This window comes from Ambystoma mexicanum, chromosome 9 (assembly GCF_040938575.1).
Source record: "Ambystoma mexicanum isolate Mex_15411 chromosome 9, UKY_AmexF1_1, whole genome shotgun sequence".
NCBI classification, from domain to species: Eukaryota; Metazoa; Chordata; class Amphibia; order Caudata; family Ambystomatidae; genus Ambystoma; species Ambystoma mexicanum.
Window position 1 is genome coordinate 550,558,149 of NC_090931.1, and position 25,262 is coordinate 550,583,410.

At 40.6% G+C, this 25,262-nt stretch overlaps 1 protein-coding gene across 15 annotated transcripts in view; it reads right to left on the bottom strand.

Moving 5' to 3' along the window:
• The window catches only part of DHX40 (DEAH-box helicase 40), a 1,529,377-nt gene that overhangs the window by 1,215,809 nt on the left and 288,306 nt on the right, over positions 1-25,262 (bottom strand). For 5 of the 15 annotated variants that reach the window (XM_069615123.1, XM_069615134.1, XM_069615120.1 and 2 more), the window contains exons 2-3: positions 1,741-1,807; positions 1,467-1,628 (exon numbers count right to left, since the gene is read on the bottom strand). The exons of 3 other annotated variants lie outside the window; for them this stretch is intronic. The gene's annotated coding sequence lies outside the window, so the exon portion shown is untranslated. Of the gene's footprint in view, positions 1-1,466; positions 1,629-1,740; positions 1,808-2,235; positions 2,366-25,262 lie in introns of all 15 variants that reach the window. 7 more of the 15 variants (XM_069615133.1, XM_069615126.1, XM_069615121.1 and 4 more) reach the window with 3 other exon arrangements.

Below are 25,262 nucleotides of genomic sequence, written 5' to 3' on the forward strand. Positions count from 1 at the left end.
TAAACCCTGATATACTAGCAAGAACCCATAGTAAAAACAGTATTTTAGCAAAAATGTTCCGTTACAGAGTCCTTCAGAATCTAATAAGAAGAGGAGCGAAATCATCCTCAACCCTTAAAACCTACCGTAGAAAATTAATCCTACAAGCTCTCTTAGACAGTGCAATCCTTCTCAAAAGGAAGTTATTTATTTTAGTGTTAAATAGGATGAAACCACTAACAAAACTAAGTACTAAACTACAAAAGAAACTTCTCAATAAACGGAATGTCAACAAAAATAACTTCTTAAATATTTGTGGAGGTGAATGGAGTCACACAATGACCACAGAACCATATTTTAATGAAGAAGCATACAAACAAAATCAAACAAACATAATTGCCATCCATAGCAGTGGATGAGGGTATGAAAAAATCAATAATACCATCATGGAACAAGAAACACTGCTTACAAAAGTATCCCCTGAAAACTCAGAATTACCTCTCCATTCCACTGAACCAGACCGTCCAGTATACAAATGGCTGTGCACGTCAATGTGTAACATTCCTAACAAATCTTTCAAATCTTTACGCCAGTTCCTCAATCAGTATGTGAAAGGTAAAGACAAAATCAAAATGAAAGTGCTGCAAAATATGGATACCTGTCCAGTGCGCAAATACACAGGACTACAAGGACATTCATTAGCCTGCATTTCAGGACCTATTTGCAAAAGCACCTTCCATGATATCAAAATGATATAGAAAAACTTACAGAGGACTAGGGTTTTTTTGAAAAAAAGAGGCTTAAGACAGTGCCCTATACAAAATGTTTAAATTAAAACAAAATGGTCTTAACTCCTCTCAGAAGCTCACCCTTTAAGATCTAAATTAATCTATGGGGAATCATTATGAACTGTACTCCTCAATTGCAACAAATGACACTACAATCATGATTGGAAAAATATATATATATTTTTTTATTTTATGTGTACATTAGGATTAAAAACCATTTTATTAAAGAACATTTTTTAAAAATATATAAAAGGACGGTGTACCAACCGTCATACCTTCTATACCTTCTAATATGCTAGACAACAAAAATTAAACAAAGACAATAAAACAAGTTTGTATACCAAGTTTGTGCTAGAAAAACAGTCCAAAAAAAAGGACCTAGAAAGGTTCTGTGGGAGGATAATGTAAAAATCTATACCAAAAAAGAAAAAAAGCCGAATACCACAGACAAAAAAGTAGCTGTTAGAATTACAGGACAAGACTAATAGATGTATACCAAAACAACCGCATGACATGAAAAAAATGCAACAGTAACATATAAGATGAAACACACCATTGATGTCAAATCTAAAATCTCTGTTTTAATACTGAGACGCTTATTATAGTTCTAAGTGCGTAACGGCCATAAATGCCTTATTAAACTTGTGATAGCATTCTCACAATGAAAACATTAACCCGACATGTTTCATTCCCATTAACCTTGGATAGGGTAAGTAACGGGAAATTCTTCAGGGGATGATGTTACAAACATCAGGTAGCATGTCAATTACTAGAAAAATGCTGTATACATTCTGTGACGCTTGATGCAAAGGAAGGAGAGCAGTTCATTCAGGGTGACTTCTTTTGCTGTGAAGTAACAACCTAAGGGATGGAAGGAGAAACAACAGACCGAATCGGTTGTATGCCTTCAGAAAAAACACTGTCAATAGTATTTTGTATGCCTTTTAAATTTATTTACATATTAAAGTCTTACCTGACTGCCGACTGATAAGTAGTAGCAGGGTTAATCACACGATCTGCTTGAGTGGGAGGTTTTCTCTCTGGAAGACAGTGAGGCAACAGGGAGCTTAGTGAACATGGTAAAAACTGACTGGATGTATTTAGTCTTGGAAACAGCTTTTCTTAGAGGTAGATTTTAAAATTAGAAACAAAATGCTTCTATGTTTTGTGTATTGCCACAAACAAAAATGTTTTGAAAACAACCCCGCGACATACAAAGAGCTACTGATGATATTAACTCTCTTGTTTAACTTCGAAAAGGTGAGAGTATAGTCTAGTTAGTCGGTAACGCAGTCATCGGTGGACCCAAAAGGGGACGCCAATTGAATTGTTCGTAGTGTTTTTACAAATATTTTAAACTGGCTCTGCAAACCAGAATGCACCGAGCCAACAATGGTCGACAAACAATGGTTGACAAACAATGGAACTGCAGAACAAAGGTCAGAAGGATAGAGCACACGGAGCTAACCTTTTTGTACGCTCCTCAGTGCTTACATAGCACTCGTATGCAAGTTGTTGGAACACCCACGGTTATCGCAGCATGTGCGTAAATAAATTCCATAATGCTTAGCTGGAAGGTTGCACAATCCTTGTTCCGCCTAGTAACCAAGACAAAAACGCGAGAAGCGGGCTCAGACCGACACGGATGTAAACTAGTGCAGTTTCAAAATCAACATTACAGATATCAACACATCATTCAAATGTAAGCAATCTAGTGTATAAACTGTACTATGCTAAAAGTCCAGCTTTAGAATTAGCCAATTTAAATAACACTCTTCTGCATGGTACACCCAAATACCTACAAGAAGAAATCGACTGTATCTAGAGAAAATATTTTGGAAGTGAAAGCCACTTACAAAATGCAATAGTTTTAGAACAGACTAGCAACAAATCTGTACATAGCAACCTTCTATTACACACATACAAAAAAGAAATACTAAAATTTAAAAGTACATCCGCTGAAGTACCAAACCATGTGTGTGTGTGTTGCCACAGAACGTTTTACAAAAGGAACACAAAAACTATAGACATAACATACAAAATAGAAGACAATGAAGAATCCAAATGGTTTGAATTAGCTCTCTACCTTTTACCAGAAAATAAATACGAAATAAGTGAACCGCTAATATGTTGCAGTTACAACACTACAAAACTGGACAACAACCAAACTCCTTCACGTGCTATCACAAATAATTTGGAATTATTCCCACTACCAAAACCCCTGCAACAACTCAATTTGTATGAGAGCATCATATTTCAAACAGTTCACCCATTTCAAGCAATAATACGCCTTCAACCAAAAACAGTAAAATTACCTCCCTCTGAATTGGTGAAAGGCATTTGTGGCAAAGTCGTTTATTTGCCATTTGATCTGAAATAAAATGTACCCACTCTAGGAGTGCAACATCCAATAGAGAATTCTTCAATTGTCTTAGTAAATGGTGTACCAACAAAAGAAAAAAATTGGAAACAACTTGTGGACTTACATAAAGTTAGACAAGCCTTGCAATATCTGAAAGACAATAACGAATACTACAAAGAAATAAATATTGAAGAAAGCTTAAGGGAAACAACTGAAATAATTCAAGAGTCATCAGAAACTGGTCAATTTGAACTTCTAGATCCTGCTGCAGTATCCACTCTTTTGGACCCTTACACAATTCATCCATTGCAATCTAATGAGAGCATAGATGATGCACTAGAAACTTACCAAATGCGACAAACCAAAGGGTCACCAATGAGCATATGGGAAAAAAGTATAGAAGCACATGCTTTTCCACTGCTATTTCCTACTGGCAAAGGAGGAATATACAATGATAGACCCACTCAGATAACAGCATCAGAATACTGCTCATTACAAATGTATTCTCAAGATCTCATATTTAGACAAAATGTGGAATACACATTCCATCTACTCTTTGAAAGTGAACTAGCAACCCTATGTTACGGAGTTGCACACATATTGAAATCTGGAACCCACTTTTAAAATATGTCAGCTACGCAATTAATACAAAAAATGCAAGAAAAAGATGAGGTTTTACAATCAAGTATAACAAATCTGTTTGCAAACATGCGTGGTACGAAAGAATACTGGTTCCGACGGCACAGAGATGTACGTTGTATGATCAGAATCCTTGGACCACCCACTTGGTTTGTTACATTAAATTTTGCAGAATATGCATGGGAAGATTTACATGATTTCCTACGCATATCAAAAAACAACAAAACCAACATAGATATACTAACACCTGGGGAACTTTGCTCTCTAGATCCTGTTAATGTTTCAAGATATTTCCATCATCATTTCATTGCTATGCTACTCTTTATTTGTAATAAAAGTGTTCCTTCCCTCGGAGAAGTGCAACACTTCTTTTGGAGAAAAGAATACCAAGCCAGAGGAGCACCACACATTCACATGCTTTTATGGATCAAAGGTGCACCTAAATTTGGTCAGGACAGTGATTCCACTGTTTTGCAGTTCATCCAAAAATATGTCACTTGTGAAATCCCTTCACAAAGGACACATAGTGACCTTCATGGACAGATTGTGCAATTTCAAAGACACAAATGTGGCAAATATTGTCGTTGCAAATACAAAAGCAAAGGAAAATACTACACCAAATGCCGCTTTGGTTTTGCTAGACCAGTTACAGAAACAGGTGAAGTGAACAACTTCATGTCTTCAGTTCGACATAGTGTTAAAGGTAAATCACCTAAGAACACGTATTGCATAAAAAGAACAGAAGAATCAAAATATATCAATGATTACAATGCAATCATTGCCCTCTTATGAAATGCAAACATAGATGTGGAGTACATTGCAGACAATTCCACTGCAGTTGCACGATATGTTACAGCCTACTTAACAAAAGCAGAAAAAACAGCTTCAAGACCTCTGGAATGACCTATCATCAGACAAAACACTATCTCAGAAATTATACAGCCTAGGCATAAAAATGTTCTCTCATAGAGAATGTGGCGCCTATGAAGCTGCAGATCGTTTAACCGGTACTGCTTTGTATGGAAAATCAGAAAACATAGTATGGCTAAGTCTTGGTCCTGCTAAATCTAGAAAAAGAGTTCTCAAATCATATGAGGACATAGAAACAATTGCCAAAAATGATCCCAACAGCCAAGACATTTTAAAAAGAAATTACTAGACACATACTACCCGAAAATTAGTACCACTTTGGAAACCATGTGTCTATACCACATAGGTCAAAACGTTGCATACAAAAATAATATAAAACCCGATGAAAGCAAAGGTAGATATAGAGTGACAGATTGTGAAGGCAGCTTAGTGAAACTTACCAAACAAAGCTTAATTAATCATGTCAAATTGTCATGAAAAACTCCTCAACAGAAAGAACTATGTTACATATCTCTGCTACAACTTTTTAAACCATGGTGAAAGAGGAAGAGATATTAGATAACTATGACTGCTATGAAGACGCTTTCAAAGCAAATGAAAGCACTATCACTGATGTGAACTTTACGCAGTACAAAACAAAGTTGCACAGTGAACAGCAACACGAAGAAGAACTTCAGGCCCAACTAGATAAGGACACTTCCGACAGTAGTCAACCTTCTGTAACAGGAAGTCAAGAACCACTAGGACAGCCACTAATAGCAAATGAGGCAGAATTAGCTATGATAGAAGTGGAAAACACCATGTGTCACTATGAAGAAGATATAGAAGACTTAACTCTACTACAATCAAAACTTAACAAAGATCAGCGCACCATTTCTGAAGAAGTAACAAAAGAAATTGCACATGGTGTACAACACGAAAATAAAGAATGTACCTGCCAGAATTACAAACCTATACTGCTGTACGTCAGTGGTGAAGCTGGGTCAGGAAAAACATTCTTAATCAAAATCATCAGCAAGTTCCTTCAACAATTGACAAACAACAAACTGTCAGCTTTTGTAACTGGCCCCACAGGTTTAGCTGCCTACAACATAGGCAGTGTCACTTTACACCGATTACTACTCCTTCCAGTAGAACACCAAATCCAATTACACTATTACAAACTTTCTGCATTAGCTGCAATGGAACTACACAGAGTATTGAAACAAATGAAAATGCTACTAATAGATGAAGTGAGCATGGTCTCCAACCTAATGTTGGCTTTGATTCACCTCAGATTGCAAGAAGTACTTAAAACAAACTACTGTCAGAAGGGTCTGTAATGTCTTTCTCCTCCACGGAAGAATCCGTCTCTCCCACCTCCCCTTCTACCTCACCTTTGTTTTTCCACCAGAGTGCCGGTTCTGGTTTCCTTTGGGTCTGGGCCTCTCCTTTTTTTATGCAGATAGGGGCGACCATGGAAGGACGCCACAGTGTCACCTTGTAGGTAAACTGTGGCTATCCTCCGCGGCTGCCTGAATGTGGGGCAAAAGCCAGTGGCACAAAAACCCCCAAAACACTGAGCCGGTTCTAGTGTTCGGGATCCAGTAGCTCTTGAGGAAGATCCGTGGGACGTGAACAACGGTCTGGTCCGGCAGCGGAACAGGAAGTGGAGAAGAATAAGACCACGTAAGTACTCCTCGGAAAGGTAAGTTGCAGAGGAAGTCTCAGCAAGGACTATTAAGTACAGTATAGGGGAAAAGAGGAAGCAGTCCGGGACAGGCAAGGGTCTGGTATCCTGGGAGCCAAAAACGTAACACAGGGCAAAGGCGGAGCAATCCAAAAGCAGGCTGAGTCGGTACACGGAAAGTCAAGGCAACAGGGGGGAAAAAAGGAGGAACAGAACACGAAGGAAACAGAAGAGCGAGAAAGGGAGCAGAAGGAAAACAACGGAAGACCGGCGGATCGGAAGGAAAGGCAAGAGGGAAGGAGTCTAGCAAGGGAAGGGTGTAGCAAAGGAAAAGCAGAGAGAGAGCGGAGGAGTCAAAGACAGAAAGGAAAACAAAGGGGGAAAGCCAAAAAAGCTACGGGTAGCAAGGGAAGTGCAGGCAAACAGCATATGAACTGGAATACAGGACGTTGCAACGCGCCTGAATGCCAGAAGTGCGGAAAGAAAACAACCGGCGTCAGACGTGCTGCAACAGAAAGACTAGACCTCCACTCTGCGTTGTGCGGAATGTGATGGAAATGGCACTGGAGGACGCTGTTTCCATCGGTTCCAAAGTCGCCAGTTACCCCAAGATGTGACAACTACGAAGAACTCTTTGCAGGAAAGCACATTATCGTTTTTCGGAGATCTTCTACAGTTGACACCAGTGAAAGGTAAACCTATTTTTAAAACCTTAGGACACAAACTCTGCCGTAAAACTGTTGGCAGCATAGGAAATGTCAACCTTTGGCAACATTTCCAATACAGAGAATTAACAGAAAACATGCGTCAATTTGCAGACCTCACTTACGCCAACATTTTAAAAAGTATTAGAATTGGTGTACTATCTCAAGAAGCACAAGCAACATTGAAAAACCGGCACATTCATGCACTTTATGGCGATATCGCATGTGCTACTGATGTTATGGAACAATTAGCGCACAAAAATGTCAATTGTATGGCCTTAATGCCAAAACTTGCAAGCTGTTTCAAATTCAATGAAACAATGTTAAAAAAAGAAATGCAACCAATAATTGAAATTTGCTCCACAGACAAACTGGACGTACATGTTATGACACTACCCATGTGTCAGCAAGCCACAACAAGACTAAATACCTTATAAAATTCAATCTCCAACACAGCTGGGTTCGAAAAAATATTAAAATTATCCTTAAATTGTAGAGTAATGCTTAAACGTAACCTTGATGTGGAGCAAGGGCTAGTTAATGGGGCACTGGGTACAGTTGTTGGCTTTCAAACATACCCACGTGACAACAACATTCAGTTTGTCAATATTCGCTTTGACAAACTTTCAGAAGTAAAAAGGATAGGGCGCTCAACAGCACGATTCCTTCTCTTCAAAGACATGTATGCACGTAGAGAACAATTTTCTCTAACTCTTTGCATATGCAGTCACCATTCATAAATCCCAAGGTCTTACCCTAGAGAAAGCATTGATATAAGAAACACAGTTTTTAAAGAAGGCATGAGCTACGTAGCACTATCACGCTTACGTACACTTGACGGTCTATTTCTAATCAACTTTGATGCAAGTAAAGTGAACGCTGATATTCCTTGCATTTTAGAGTACAATAGACTGCGTTCACTGTACACCCCCCATCTGAAATCATATCCTGTTCCAGAAAACGGAAAATGTTGTAAAAGAAAACTAATTCAAACAGAAATGCAACAGAATCTGACGACAAATCCTTCAAAGAAAACAAAAGAAGCTAAAACTTCATCAATTACCACAAGCAACGAAGAACCTATTAGGGAAAGCAAATCAGATACTTCTTCAAAGAAGGAACAGAAACTCCGAAAAAATCACTCAGGACTATCTGGTCCATTCATATAGTCAAATGAAACTGGTGTAAATTGCTACGCAAATGTAGCAATGAATATTCTATTTCAATTGCCACCAATTGTTAACAACATTTACTTACACAGTATAGACCAATTGTGTTTGCAAATGTTAGTCCTTCATAGAAACACAACAAACAATCCTGACAACACGTATAGTGTTCACGGAATAAGACAAGAATTGGACTACTGTGCTGGAATGGTGAGATTCACTATAAACTCACAAGAAGATCGACAAGAATTTCTAATGTACTTACTACAAGTACTCGAAAACAAAAACATACCTACAAATGAAATCTTCCAGATTTCATACATGTGGAAACATAAATGCACTCTCTGTAACAATGTGACACAGGAACAAATCCCAAATGAGCAATATGTGTATGTATCCATACCTAATTGTGAATCCATTCCATTTCAGCAACTTGTACAGAATGCAAACCATGGCAGATTATGTACTATGTGCAATTCAGATAATCGCTCCACCTTACTGATAGAAACACATAGTAACTACATAATACTAATGCTTCTCCATTCCAAAAACAACTGCAAGCTGACTGGATTCACACACGGCAAAGTGTCACTTGGTAAGAAAACCTTCACAACAATAGGTATAATCTACCACGCAGGAGCCACAACCAATGCAGGTCACTTCGCTTCATATATTAAAAAGAAATGTGGATGGTTCGAATGTAATGATAGTAGCATTACTCTAAAGCAGAGATTACCAGCAAATCTTACAAACGCATATTTAATCTTCTTAAAGCCAAAATGTAATAACTCATGTGTGTGCCAACATTAACAAAAATTCAAGTAAAAGTCTATAAACAGTTAGAATGTGCCAACAGGTATTTAACTGCCCAAGAGTGTATAACAACCACACAGATAAATGAATACCACAGATTTGTAACAAAAAATACACAGTTAGAATACGCCAACAGGTATCTAACTGTTTAAAAAATCTGCAACAAGCCAACATACATAACATTAATCAGAAACAACAAGTGAACAGTCAAAGGAAACAAAGAAATAGTTTGTAACAGCAAAGAATGTTTTTTTAATCCGACAAGGATTTTTTTCCCCCAGACCCAATGATTTGAAAAACAAACACAGAAACTGAGCAAAATGCACATAAACTGGTTTGTAAATTAAATATGAGGGGAAAAAAAGCTAAAATGTCTATTGTACAATGTAATAAGTCTTTATAAAATACAAACACTAACATGCTCTTTTCTTTTATCACAGAAATTGAAAAAGGATATTTCCGCCAAGTACTAAAGTCATGTAAGAACTAGATCGAATCTCAACAAAGTAAACAGTAAGTATAATTTCACACATTTCATACATATTAGAATCTATACGCCTGATCTATGGCAATAATATGGTGCCGTGGCTGTAGGCAGGGCCTAGAGTCTTGGATGTATAACCTACGACCCACACCCTGTGGCCATGCAACCAAGACTTTAGGTCCTACCCACAACCATCGCAGCATATCAAAACCATGGTGGCTTATAACTTCACTGCTTATAACTTTGGTCTTGGGTGCATGGCCTGCGGTCATGCACCTAAGACTCTAGGTCGTGCACACAACCACCGCACCACATCACACCCATGCTAACTTATAACTTCAGTGTTTATAACTTCAGTCTTGGGCCTTTGGTCATGCACCCAAGACTCTAGGCCCCACCCACAACCACCTGATCGATATGCGATACTACGGGTGTATCTATTGCTGTGATATCCTGCGGTGGTTGTGTCCAGGGCCTAGAGTCTTGGGAGTATGGCCTATGGCCTGCGGCCATGTACGCAAAACTCTACGTCCTGCCCACAACCACTGCACTATAGAAAACCCATGGTGCCTTATAACAGCAGTGCTTATAACTTTGTTCTTGGGGGTATGGCCTACGGCCATGCACCCAAGACTCTAGGTCCTGCCCACAACCACCACAGCATATCACACCCATTGTGGCTTATAACTTCACTACGTATACATTTGGTCTTGGGTGCATGGCCTCTGGCCATGCACCCAAGACTCTAGGCCCTCCCCACAACCACCTGATCAATGTTCGATACTACAGGTGTATCTATAGCTGTGATGTGCTGCAGTGGTTGTAGCCAGGGCCTAGAGTCTTGGATGTATGGCCATAGATCATTGAATCTGTAGGCGTGCATTATATGAAACCCATGTTGGCTTATAACTTCAGTGCTTATAAATTTGTTCTTGGGTGCATGGCTTTTGGCCATGCACCCAAGACTCTAGGTTCTGGCCACAACCACCACAGCATGTCACACCCATTGTGGCTTATAACTTCACTACGTATAAATTTGGGCTTGGGTGCATGACCTTTGGCCTTTGGCCATGCACCCAAGACTCTAGGCCCTCCTCACAACCACCTGATCGATGTTCAATATTACAGGTGTAGCTATTGCTGTGATATGCTGCAGTGGTTGTGGCCAGGGCCTAGAGTCTTGGGTGTATGGCCATAGATATTCAAATCTATGAGTGTGCAGTATATAAAACCCATGGTGGCTTATAACTCCAGTGCTTATAACTTTGTTCTTGGGTGCATGGCCTTCAGCCATGCATCCAAGACTGTAGGCCCTCCCCACAACCACCTGATCGATAAGCGATATTACGGCTGTATCTATTGCTGTGATATGCTGGGGTGGTTATGGCCAGGGCCTAGAGTCTTGGGGTATGGCCTACGGCCTACGGCCATGTACCCAAGACTCTAGGCCCTGGCCACAACCACTGCAGCATATCACACCCATGGTCGCTTATAAATCATTAGCACACCCATAAAATTAAACATTTTAACTGTAGCATATACTCAATTTGCACCCAGGACTCTAGGCCCTGCCCACACCTACCAGATACATATTCAATTGTATGGGTGTGATGTATGAATGTGATATGCTGCAGTGGTTGTGGGCAGGGTCTAGAGTCTTGGGTGTATGGCCTACGGCCTCCGGCCATGCACCCAAGACTACGTACTGCCCACAACCACCACAGCATATCACACCAATTGTGGTTTATAACTTCTCTATGTATAAATTTGTTCTTGGATGCATGGCCTAAGGCCATGCACCCAAGACTCTAGGCCCTCCCGACAACCACCTGATCGATATGCGATACTACGGGTGTATCTATAGCTGGTATATTGTCATGAACCATCAAACTCGCCCTTTCTGGGCTTCCTGGTCCCTGTCACATCGGGCCTTACACTCCATAATACTACCAACATGGCGGCAAGCTCAGCACGCTGCTCGCCATTCTTCACGTTCTACGCAGCGTCCTCTATAAAGAAGCCACACCCCCGCGGCCCCACGCGTCTCAACGCTGCTACTAGCTGTGATCGGACGTGTGTTCCGAACCTTCTCTAGTGCTACTTGCTATCCCCTGGCCCCTGGATTCCCTTCTTCCGACTTCTTCCCTCTTTTCTACTTCCCGGAATCCCTGTGCCGCTTCCGCATGCCCCCAACACCTTCTTGAATACTCTTGGAGTTTGCCGTGATCCTGGACATCGAAGCTGAACGTAATCTGGAAGCCGAGGATGGCCGAGCGGGCTTATTTAAGTCCTGGACCATACGAAAGAAGACTCCACCAAAGGAGGACATCAGGCAACATAGACAGGTTAGAAGGGGGGAAACCTGTGACAGATTGAGACGCCACCTGACCGAAGTCGAAAGAGACATGGAGGCAGCCATCCAGGATCTTATGCGTGGCATGCAAGAACAATCGACCGAAGTACAGAACTTGAAAGCGGAGAATGCCGCGCTGAAACAATTGGTACTCTCGCGCGACTCTGCCTCAAAGGACAGCGTGCTATTGGGCGGCATTGTTGACAAATATGACGGCTGTGCAAAAACTCTCAGAGGATTCCTGGATTCTTTTTTGGTCCACTTTACCTTTAAACCTTATTATTTTTCCACCCCCAGGGCTAAATTGGGCTTTATTATTTCTCACCTCTCCGGGAACGCCTTAGCCTGGGCCACACCATTAGTTAACACCGGAGATTCTCTTTTGGATGATTATGATGGATTCATTCAAGCACTAAAAACTATGTTTGACCGCCCAGATCAGGTCTTTAGTGCTCAAGAATGTTTACTCGATTTCCAGCAAGGCTCTCAGGACATGCTCACCTACGTAACTCGATTCAAGCAATTGGCTAAAGAAGCGGGTTGGCCTTCTGAAGCTTGCTTCACCCTCTTTCGAAGAGGGCTAAATGAAGATGTTAAGGATGAATTAGCCAGGGTAGCACGTCCTAGTTCTTACCAGGCACTTATGGATCTTGCTCTACAAAATGATTTCCGAATCCAGGAAAGAAAGGCAGAGAAAAGGAAAACCAAGTCAACCATCCAAAAAAATCCTCTTGTGAGCCCTTCAAAATCCGAAGATTCTCCTGCTCCTACAAATGAACCTGAACCGATGCAGCTAGGGCCCTTCCGTGGACCCATATCCCCCAAAGAAAGGCTGATAAGGATCCATACTGGTTTATGCATGTACTGTGTCTCGGACAAGCATTTAGTCAGAGAATGTCCCTTAGCCCCTCCACGGCGTTCGGGAAACGCCAGCTCCTGATCCTAGATGGAGCTCAGTTTCGGGAGAGAGATGCAGGCTCCACATCTATATCATCCTTGAACTCTCCTGGACAAAACTCCCTGGTAGGCTTACAGGCTTTTCTATCGTCATCTAAGAAGGAATACTACCCCATTCTGGCACTAGTGGACTGTGGGTCCATGGGAATATTCATAGATCAGGAATGGGTCCTTAAACACCATATTTCTTACGAATCTCGGAACGTCCAGCAACCTGTAAAAGCAATTGATGGAAGACCTCTTTCTTCTGGACCCATAACCCTTCAGACTAAGGAAATTGAGCTTGCTATAAACCATCACAGAGAAAGGATAAAGTTTGACATCATAAAATCTGCCCATTACACAATGGTTTGGGAATGCCCTGGCTACAAAAACACAACCCATACATCAATTGGACAGCTGGTTCCCTGTTCCTAGGTTCCGAATTTTGCATGTCCCATTGTCTGCTCCAGCATCCTTCACGGACAACATCAGAAGAACATTCAACAACTCAGCAAGATCCTCTTATGGTCTCCAACATCATCCAGGTTCCTAAAACCTACCAGGAATACGCCAATGTGTTCTCTTCTGCTATTGTCCAAGCCGTGCCACCCCATAGGCCTGAGGACTGTGCTATTGAAACTGAACCTTCAGCCCTGATTCCCTTTGGAAGGATGTTCAACCTGTCTGAACCAGAGAAAAAGGCCCTTCGTGAATACCTAGATACTAACCTAAAAAATGGCACCATACGCCCATCCGAGTCTCCGGCTGGAGCTTCATTATTTTTTGTTCCTAAAAAAGATACCAAGGAACTCAGACCTTGTCTTGATTATGGAGGTCTTAATCAGTGCACTCTTAAGGATCATTATCCATTACCCTTGATCTCAGATATCCTGGAAGCCGTAAGAGGAGCCGTAATATTCACCAAATTGGATATTAGGGGTGCTTATCACTTGATTCGTATTAGAGAAGGTGACGAATGGAAGACAGCCTTCAGAACACCCTTTGGTCATTACGAATACTTGGTCATGCCCTTTGCACTCTCTAATGCTCCGGCAATCTTCCATCGCTTAATGGACCGGGTGTTTTCTGATATGCTATTTCTTTTTGTGATCGTCTACTTGGATGATATTTTGATATTCTCTAAGGATCCTCTCAAGCATGAAGAACATATCAAATCAGTGTTACAATGGCTACGCGAAACAAGCTTCTAGCAAAACCCGAGAAATTCCTTTTTCATGTTTCCACTGTTCACTATCTAGGATTTGTCCTTAGCCCAGATGGCATAGGCATGGATCAATCCAAGGTTAAAGACATACTATCCTGGCCAACTCCGACCTCCGTAAAACAGATCCAATCTTTCCTGGGCTTGGCCAATTTCTATCGGAAGTTTATACCATCCTTCTCCGAGATTGTCCAACCGATCATCTCCTTGTTGAAGAAAGATGTTCCCTATCGTTGGACCCCAGCCCAGGAGAAGGCCTTCCAACGCCTAAAAACAGAATTTACACAAGCCCCCATCCTGGTTCAACCTGATATAAATCGACCATTCCTAGTGGAAACAGATGCCTCTAACTATGCCATCGGAGCAGTTCTGAAACAGGAACTAGATGACGGGCTGGAACATCCCATTGCCTATCTTTCACGGACATTGACCTCCAGCGAAACTCATTACTCAGTCTTAGAATAGGAACTTCTAGCCATCCGTCAAGCCTTCACCGAGTGGCATCATTTACTTCTAGGAGCTAAACATCCTGTCCAGGTTCGGACGGACCATCGAAATCTCCAAGTGTTACAGGCCGTGGAATGCAGGATCAGCCGTCAGGCCCGTTGGGCGTTCTTCTTTGCTCAATACCAGTTCCAAATTCACCATGTTCCGGGAACACAAAACGTAACTGCTGACGTCTTGTCTCGGCGCCCTGACTATGAACCTCCTGATAACCGAGCATTTCCCAAGATGTTTCCCCACACAATAATTGTAGCCCAGGCGACCAGCCTCCTTGATGAAGTCCGCAGTCAGACTCAATCCTCGGAACTCTGGAAAGGTATCTCGGACAGGAACCAGTGGAAACTGAAGACCAAAGATGGATACTTGTTCAAAGACAATGCCTTGGTCATCCCAACACAAAAACTACAGCAAAGGATAATAAATCTCTGTCACGATACTCTTTACTCCGGGCATCGTGGTATTACCAATACCCTCCGATTAATACAAAGGCAATTTTGGTGGCCTGGAGTGAAATCTGATGTACAAAGGTATATCCAGGCATTCTCTGTCTGTAATCAAAACAAACATGACAACAAGAGACCAGCGGGTCTATTGCAGCAACCTCCACTTCCAACAAGGCCTTGGGAATTCATAGCAACAGACTTCATTGTGGAATTACCACCTTCCAGGGGATACACAACCATCATGGTCACCATTGATTTGTTCACCCATGTGGCCCATTTTACACCTCTGTTTAAACTGCCATCCTCGTCAGAACTTGCTGGAATTTTCCTGGAACACATATTCCGACTGCATGGACTTCCTTCCAAGATCATATCAGACAGAGGGCCCCAATACATTTCTCAGTTCTGGAAACATCTTTGCCAAATACTAGGAATCCAACGCGCTCTTTCCTCAGGATATCATCCCCAAACCAACGGAGCCACAGAGCGTGTAAACCAAACCTTGGAACAATACCTCCGTTGCTTCGCTACCAAGGTCCAGGACGATTGGTCCCTCTTAATACGAGTGGCAGAATTCGCCTATAATAATTCGGACCACTTTGCTATTAAGACCAGTCCTTTTTTCTGTAGCCAAGGATTCCACCCTTCGGTTCTACCCTCCATCCTTCCTCATCCTACACCAGTTCCAACAGTCGATTCCTGGATTGAAATGCTCATTAATGTGCAAAGAGAAGCCAAAGAACAATTAGAAAAGGCCAGGACCCAGACCAAACTGTATGTAGATTCCAAACGAAGACCAAGCCCCTCCTACACAATAGGGGATAAGGTTTGGCTGTCCTCGAAACTGCTACCACGGCATTTGCGACCAAATAAATTGGCTCCTCTATATTATGGGCCATTCCTTATAAAGGAAATCATCAACCCATTGGCCTACCGACTCAAGCTTCCAGACTCCTGGAAGAAAATCCATCCAGTCTTTCACACGTCCTTAATAAAGCCATATGTTCAGACCTCTCGAACTAACCTTCGGCCCAAACCAGTACTCCTCAATGACCAACTGGAGTATGAGGTCTCCAGGATTTGCGATTCTAGATATAGATGCGGCAAACTCCAGTACCTGGTGGAGTGGAAAGGATATCCCCCCAGTGAACGCACTTGGGAACCTATCTCAAATCTAAATACCTCCAGGCTACTCAGAAGGTTCCATCTCATGCACCCGGGCAAACCCGGTGGAACGAGTTTCCGGAGGAGGCATGCTGTCATGAACCATCGAACTCGCCCCTTCTGGGCTTCCTGGTCCCTGTCACGTCGGGCCTTACACTCCATAATACTACCAACATGGCGGCAAGCTCAGCACGCTGCTCGCCAGTCTTCATGTTCGACGCAGCGTCCCCTATCAAGAAGCCACACCCCGCGGCCCTGCGCGTCTCAACGCTGCTACTAGCTGTGATCGGACGTGTGTTCCAAACCTTCTCTAGTGCTACTTGCTATCCCCTGGCCCCTGGATTCTCTTCTTCCGACTTCTTCCCTCTTTTCTACTTCCCGGAATCCCTGTGCCGCTTCCGCGCGCCCCCAACACCTTCTTGAATACTCCTGGAGTTTCCTGTGATCCTGGACATCGAAGCTGAACGTAATCTGGAAGCCGAAAACGGCCGAGCGGGCTTATTTAATTCCCGAACCATACGAAAGAAGAAAAGAAGACTCCACCAAAGGAGGACAGCAGGCAACATAGACAGGTGAGAAGGGGGGGAAATCTGTGACAGATATGCTGGGGTGGTTGTGGCCAGGGCCTAGAGTCTTGGGAGTATGGCCTACGGCCTACGGTCATGCACCCAAGACTCTAGGCCCTGGCCACAACCACCGCAGCATATCACACCCATGGCGGCGTATAAGTCAGGAGCACACCCATAGAAACAAAAATTTTAACTATGGCATGTACTCAATTTTAATATTCGCTAACACCACGCGTGTCCTTAGAACAGTTTCAAGTTGCCTGCGCACAGCACGGACAGAAGTATTATCCTTCTCATTTTCAGTAATTACAAGCATCCCGACAGGGCGGGCATGGCGAATACATCATTAGCACCTGCCGCCTAAACAAATACAGTATTTCATCCATCTCTTACTCTCTGAACCTCCGCAAGCACTCTGACACACCAAAACAGTTTCCGAAACAGCATTTTGCCTCTGGTCACCTCTGCGCTGTCGGTAGATCCAAGATGTCGGGTGCATCCAAACAATCTGACGCACATCATGGCTCGCTGCAGCCAATCGACGGACATGTCGCGTGTCCGCGGTCATGACGCCAGCCCTTTAGCCAATTGCTGTCTTGTCTGTGGAGCTAACAGGGAAGTGTGACCGCGGAGCGGACATAGATATCACTAACATTTTGAGACCTACTTTTTGGTCATTTCAAAGAAAAGTACTACACGGAAGGTCAGCAAATTTACAAAAGCACGCTTTCGGGGCCAAGCCCCTGCCGCAAATTTGGTGAAAATCTGTCCAGCTGTTTGGCCTGTAGCCGTGCGCAAGTTTTTCCCCCATTCAGTCTATGGGGGAAAAACAAGTCTATGTAGATTTGCATATGTATGAGCATTTTGCTCAGTTTCTGTGTTTGTTTTTCAAATCCTTGGGTCTGGGGGAAAAAGATCCTTGTCGGATTAAAAAAAACAATTTTTTTGCTATGCTACACACTATTTCTTTGTTTTCTTTGAGTGTTTCCTTCCTTGCTGCTGATTTTTAACAACAGTTAGATACCTGTTGGTGTATTCAAACTGTGCATTTGTGGTTACCGATCTGTGATATTCATTTATCTGTGTCGTTGTTATACACTCTTGGGGACTTAGATACCTGTTGGCGTATTCTAACTGTTTGTAGTCTTTCGCTTAATTTTTCGGTAATGTTGAAGTATACATTAGTTATTACATTTTGGCTTTAAGAAGATTAAATATGCATTTGTAAGATTAGCTGGCAATCTCTGCTTTAGAGTAATGGTGCTATCATTACATTCCAACCGTCCACATTTCTTTGTAATGTATGCAGTGTAGTGACCTGCATTGGTTGGAGCTCCTGCATGGTAGATTATACCTATTGTTGTAAAGGTTTTCTTTCAAAGTGACACTTGACCATGTGTGAATCCAGTCAGCTTGCAGTTGTTTTTGGTACCATCTGCATTATAACGTAGAAGCATTAGTATTATGTATTTACTATGTGTTTGTATCAATAAGGTGGCACGATTGACTGAATTGCCCATAGTACATAATCTGCCATGGTTTGCATTCTGTACAAGTTGCTGAAATGGAATGGATTCACAATTAGGTATGGATACATACACAAATCGCTCATTTGGGATTTGTTCCTGTATCACATTGCTACAGAGAGTGCATGTGTGTTTCCACATGTATCAAATCTGGAAGATTTCATTTATAGGTATGCTTTTGTTTTCCAGTATTTGTAGTAAGTACATTAGACATTCTTGTGGATCTTCTTGTGAGTTTATAGTGAAGCTCACCATTCCAGCACAGTAGTCCAATTCTTGTCTTATTCCGTGAACACTGTACGTGTTGTCAGGATTGTTTGTTGCGTTTCTATGAAGGACTAACATTTGCAAACACAATTGCTAAGTAAATATTGTTAACAATTGGTGGCTATTGAAATAGAATATTCATTGCTACATTTGCATAGCAACTTACACCAGTTTCATTTGAAAATTTGAATGGACCAGCTAGTTCTGTATCTGAGTGCATTTTCTGGCCTTTCTGTTCCTTCTCTGAAGAAGTACCTGGTTTACTTTCCCTAATAGGTTCTTCTTTGCTTGTGGTAATTGATGAAGCTTTAGCTTCTTTTGTTTTCTTTGAAGGATTTGCTGTCAGATTCTGTTGCATTTCTGTTTGAATTAGTTTTCTTTTACCACGTTTTACTTTTTCTGGAACAGAATATTGTTTCAGATGTGGGGTGTACAGTGAACGCAGTCTATTGTATTCTAAAAAGCAAGGAATATCAGCGTTCACTTTACTTGCATCAAAGTTCATTAGAAATAGACCATCAAGTGTACGTAAGCGTGATAGTGCTACGTAGCTCATGCCTTCTTTAAAGACTGTGTTTTCTATATCTATCAATGCTTTGTATAGGGCAAGACCTTGGGATTTATGAATGGTAAATGCATATGCAAGAGTTAGAGAAAATTGTTCTCTACGTACATACATGTCATTGAAGAGAAGGAATCGAGCAATTGAGCGCCCTATACTTTTCACTTCTGAAAGTTTGTCAAAGTGAATATTGAGAAACTGAATGTTGTTGTCATGTGGGTATGATTGAAAGCCAAAAACTGTACCCAGTGCCCCATTAACTAGCCCTTGCTCCATGTCAAGGTTACGTTTAAGCATTACTCTACAATTCAAGGATAATTTTAATATTTTTTCCAACCCAGCTGTGTTGGAAATTGAATTTTCTAAGCTATTTAGTCTTGTTGTGGCTTGCTCATACATGGGTAGTGTCATACCATGTACATCTAGTTTGTCTGTGGCGCGAATTTCCATTATTGGTTGCATTTCTTTATTTAACATTGTTTCATTGAATTTGAAACAGCTTGCAAGAGTTGGCATTGAGGCCATACAATTGACATTTTTGTGCGCTAATTGTTCCATAACATCAGTAGCACATGCATTATCACCATAAAGTGCATGAATGTGCCGGTTTTTCAATATTGCCTGTGCTTCTTGCGATAGTACACCAATTCTAATACTTTTTAAGATGTTGGCGTAAGTGAGATCTGCAGATGCCGCATGTTTTCTGTTAATTCTCTGTATTGGAAATGTTGCCAAAGGTTGACATTTCCTATGCTGCCAACAGTTTTAAGGCAGAGTTTGTGTCCTAAAGTTTTAAAAATAGGTTCACTGGTGTCAATTGTAGAAGATCTGGAAAACGATAATATGTTTTCCTGCAAAGAGTTCTTCGTAGTTTGTTTTAAGTACTTCTTGCAATCTGAGGTGAATCAAAGCCAACATTAGGTTGGAGACCATGCTCACTTCATCTATTAGTAGCAGTTTCATTTGTTTTAATACTCTGCGTAGTTCCATTGCAGCTTCTGCAGAAAGTTTGTAATAGTCTAATTTGTTTTGGTGCTCTACTGGAAGGAGTAGCAATCGGTGTAAAGTGACACCGCCTATGTTGTAGGCAGCTAAACCTGTGGGGGAAGTTACAACAGCTGTCAGTTTGTTGTTTGTCAATTGTTGAAGGACCTTGCTGATGATTTTGATTAAGAATGTTTTTCCTGACCCAGCTTCACCACTGACGTATAGCAGTATAGGTTTGTAATTTTGGCAGGTACATTCTTTATTTTCATGTTGCACACCATGTACAATTTGTTTTGTTACGTCTTCAAAAATGGTGTGCTGATCTTTGTTAAGTTTTGCTTGTTGTACAATTAAGTCTTCTATATCTTCTTGATAGTGACACATGGTGTTTTCCACTTCTGTCATAGCTAATTCTGCCTCATTTGCTATTAGTGGCTGTCCTAGTGGTTCTTGGCTTCCGGTTACAGAAGGTTGACTACTGTCGGAAGAGTCCTTATCTAGTTGGGCCTGAAGTTCTTCTTCGTGTTGCTGCTCATTGTGTAACATTGTTTTGTACTGCGTAAAGTTCGAATCGGTGATAGGGCTTTCATTTGCTTTGAAAGCATCTTCATAGCAGTCATAGTTATGTAGTATCTCTTCCTCTTTTCTCCATGGTTTAAAAAGTTGTAGCAGAGACATGTAATATAGTTCTTTTTGTTGAGGAGTTTTTAATGACAATTTAAAATGATTAATTAAGCTTCGTTTGGTAAGTTTCACTATGCTGCCCTCACAATCGGTCACTTCATATCTACCTTTGCTTTCATCGGGTTTTATATTATTTTTGTATGCAAAGTTTTGAGCTATGTGGTATAGACACATGCTTTCCAAAGTGCTATTCCTTTTCGGATAGTATGTGTCCAGTAAATTGTTTTTTAAAATGTCTTGGCTGTTGGGATCATTTCTGGCAATTGTTTCTATGTCCTCATATGATTTCAGAACCCTTTCTCTAGATTTAGCAGGACCAAGACTTAGCCATACTATGTTGTCTGATTTTTCATACAAAGCAGTACCGGTTAAACGATCTGCTGCTTCATAGGTGCCACATTCTCTATGAGAGAGCATTTTTATGCCTAGGCTGTACAATTTCTGCGATAGTGTTTTGTCTGATGCTAGGTCATCCCAGAGGTCTTGAAGCTCTGTTTTTTCTGCTTTTGTTAAGTAGGCTGTAACATATTGTGCAACAGCAGCAGAATTGTCTGCAATGTACTGCACATCTATGTTTGCATTCCATAAGAGGGCAATGATTGCATTGTAATCATTAATATATTTTGATTCTTCTGTTCTTTTTATGTAATACGTGTTCTTAGGTGATTTACCTTTAACACTATATCGAACTGAAGACATGAAGTTGTTCACTTCACCTGTTTCTGTAACTGGTCTAGGGAAACCAAAGCGGTATTTGGTGTAGTATTTACCTTTGTTTTTGTATTTCCGACGACAATATTTGCCACATTTGTGTCTTTGAAATTGTAAAATATGCCCATGCAGGTCACTATGTGTCCGTTGTGACGGGATTTCACAAATGACCTATTTTTGGATGAACTGCAAAACAGTGGCATCACTGTTGTGACCAAATTTAGGTGCACCTTTGATCCATAAAAGCATGTGAATATGTGGTGCTCCTCTCGCTTGATATTCTTTTCTCCAAAAGAAGTGTTGCATTTCTCCGAGGGGAGGAACAGTTTTATTACAAATAAAGTGTAACATAGCAATGAAACGATGATGGAAATATCTTTATACATTAACTGGATCTAGAAAGCAAAGTTCTCCAGGTGTTAACATATCTATGTTGGTTTTGTTGTTGTTTGCTATGCGTAGGAACTCATGTAAATCTTCCCATGCATATTCTGCACAACGTAGTGTAACAAACCAATTCGGTGTTCCAAGGTTTCTGATCATACAACGTACGTCTCAGTGCCATCGGAACCAGTATTCTTTTGTACCACGCATGTTTGCAAACAAATTTGTTATACTTGATTGTAAAACCTCATCTTTTTCATGTACTTTTTGTATTAATTGCGTAGCTGACCTATTTTGAAAGTGGGTTCCAGATTTCAAAATGTGTGCAGCTCCGTAACATAGCATTGCTAGTTCACTTTCAAAGAGTAGGTGGAATATGTACTCCACATTTTGTCTAAATCTGGGATCTTGCGAATACATTCATAATGAGCGGTATTCTGATGCCGTAATCTGAGTGGGTCTATCATTGTATCTTCCACCTTTGCCAGTAGGAAATACCAGTGGAAGAGCATGTGCTTCTATACTTTTTTCCCATATACTCATTGGTGAACCTTTGGTTTGTCGCATTTGGTAAGTTTCTAGTGCATCATCTATGCTTTCATTGGAATGCAATGGATGAATTGTGTACTGGTCCAAAAGAGTGCATACTGCTGCAAGATCCAGAAGTTCGAATTGTCTAGTTTCTGATGGCTCTTGAATTATTTCAGTTGTTTCCCTTAAGCTTTCTTCAATATTTATTTCCTTGTGGTACTCGTTATTGTCTTTTAGATATTGCAAGGCTTGTCTAACTTTATGTAAGTCCACCAGTTGTTGCCAAATTATTTTGTCTTTTGTTGGTACACCATTTACCAAGACAATTAAAGAATGCTCTATTGAACGTTGCACTCCTAGAGTGTGTACATTTTTGGTTAGATCTAATGGCAAATAAACTACTTTGCCACGAATGCCTTTCACCAATTCAGATGGAGGTAATTTTGCTGTTTTTGGGTGAAGGCGTATAATTGCTTGAAATGGGTGAACTGTTTGAATTATGATGCTCTCATACAAATTGAGTTGTTGCAGGGTTTTTGGTAGTGGGAACAATTCCAAATTATTTGTGATAGCACGTGAAGGAGTTTGGTTGTTGTCTAGTTTTGTAGTGCAGTAACTGCAACATATTAGGGGTTCACTTATTTCATATTTGTTTTCTTCTAAAAGATAGAGAGCTAATTCAAACCATTTGGAATCTTCATTCGCTTCTATTTTGTATGCTATGTCTATATTTTTTGTGTTCCTTTTGTAAAACGTTCTGCGGCAACACACACACTCACGGTTTGGTACTTCAGCCGATGCACTTTAAAATGTTAGTATTTCTTTTTTGTATGTGTGTAATAGAAGGTTGCTATGTGCAGAATTGTTGCTACTCTGTTCTAAAACTATTGAATTTTGTAAGTGGCTTTCACTTCCAAAATATTTTCTCTGGATACGGTCAATTACTTCTTGTAGGTATTTGGGTGTACCATGCAGAAGAGTGTTATTTAAATTGGCTAATTCTGAAGCTGGACTTTTAGCATAGTATATTTTATACACTAGATTTCTTACATTTGAATGGTGTATTGATATCCTTTTGATATCATGGAAGGTGCTTTTGCAAATAGGTCCTTAAATGCAGGCTAATTAATGTCCTTGTAGTCCTGTGTATTTGCACACCGGACAGATATCCATATTTTGCAGCACTTTCATTTTAATTTTGTCTTTACCTTTTACATACTGATTGAGGAACTGACGTAAAGAGTTGAAAGATTTGTTAGGAATGGCACACATTGATGTGCACGGCCATTTGTATACTGGACGGTCTGGTTCAGTCGAATCGAGAAGTTATTCTAAGTTTTCAGGGGATACTTTTCTAAGCAGTGTTTCTTGTTCTATGATGGTATTATTGATTTTTTCATACCCTCGTCCACTGCTATGGATAGCAATTGTGTTTGTTTGATTTGTTTGTATGCTTCTTCATTAAAATATGGTTCTGTGGTTGTCGTGTAACTCCATTCACCTCCACAAATATGTAAGAGGTTATTTTTGTTCACATTCCGTTTATTGATAAGTTTCTTTTGTAGTTTGGTACTTAGTTTTGTTAGTGGTTTCATCCTATTTAACACTAATATAAACAACTTCCTTTTGAGGAGGATTACTTTGTCCACAAGAGCTTGTAGGGTTAATTTTCTACGGTAGGTTTTAAGGGTTGAGGATGATTTCGGTCCTCTTCTTATTAGATTTTGAAGGACTGTGGCGAAACATTTTTGCTAAAATACTTTTTTTACTATGGGTTCTTGTTACTATATCAGTATTAATAGGAGCATTGTTAGCAGTACTGGTAGCTGATTTTTTCTGAAGTGTTTTGTGTTTCATGCTACATTTTGATGGAGGAGGTAATGTTTCGGTAGTTGAAGCTTCCTTTGTTTTGCTAAATGACTGTATTAGCTGTTTTGTTCCAACGTTCTCTGCAAACTCTGCTACAGATGGATGCTTAGGTTGGACACATTTATTTTTATTTGCCCTACTTCTGCGTTCCTTTCTACGGACCTGCTTTTTGGTAGGCATTCTTTGGGGTCTGTTGAAAAAAAGAAGTAATGGTTTGGTCTGTTGTACAATGTATGTGTGCTGTGTGCATGCGTGCATGCGTTTGATGGGGAAGCTCTTTGTGGTGGTGTGTGAATGTGCATTGGCCTCTTACATTGATTTGGGAAGGCTATTTTTCTGTTTGTATACTACTACAACGTGCTTCTGATCAGAGTGCAAAGTGGGCTAGTGGTGAGGATAAGCATTAACAGTAAACGTAATGGCATAAAATTGAAACATCTATTTGTTTTCTAGTACTAACATTCTAAGGATTCTGTATTTTATTTGCATTCCAAACACACAGGGATTTGTGAGCCATTCTGCCTGTTATTCTCTATTTAATAAATGGGGATTTGTGGGTATAATGGTTCAGAAATCAATGTTTCCTTTGGTGTGCAAATTAAATAAATAATCCACACAGTCTTTTGAGTAGTTAGAATATAAAGGTAGTACTGTACTTACTTTTTTTTGCAGAATGACCAGGTTTCTTCGGATATGTCGTTTGCAGTGTAGATGCTGTTGATTTACAGAAGAGTAGTTTTCACTGCGATTGTTAACAAAAAAAGTTAGTAACTTTGTGCGCTTAAAGCAGTGATGTTACTATACACGTTACTTTTGCATCTTTCATCAGAGTATTTTCCTTTCATATTTCAACACAGTGCATGTGTGAATTTCACTTCACTATGTGCTGCCTCTGTATGTTATTTGCAGTATATTAGTTGCACGTGCTTCAGAAATTAGTACAATTTTTAGGTTATGAAAATGCCTTGTTTTTTTAAAGCTGTATTATCAATAGGAGAGAGGTTTGTAAGCGATAGGTCATTACAGTAGATGGGGAAAAATTCCTCTACTTTCATACTATAAGTATGATTCCG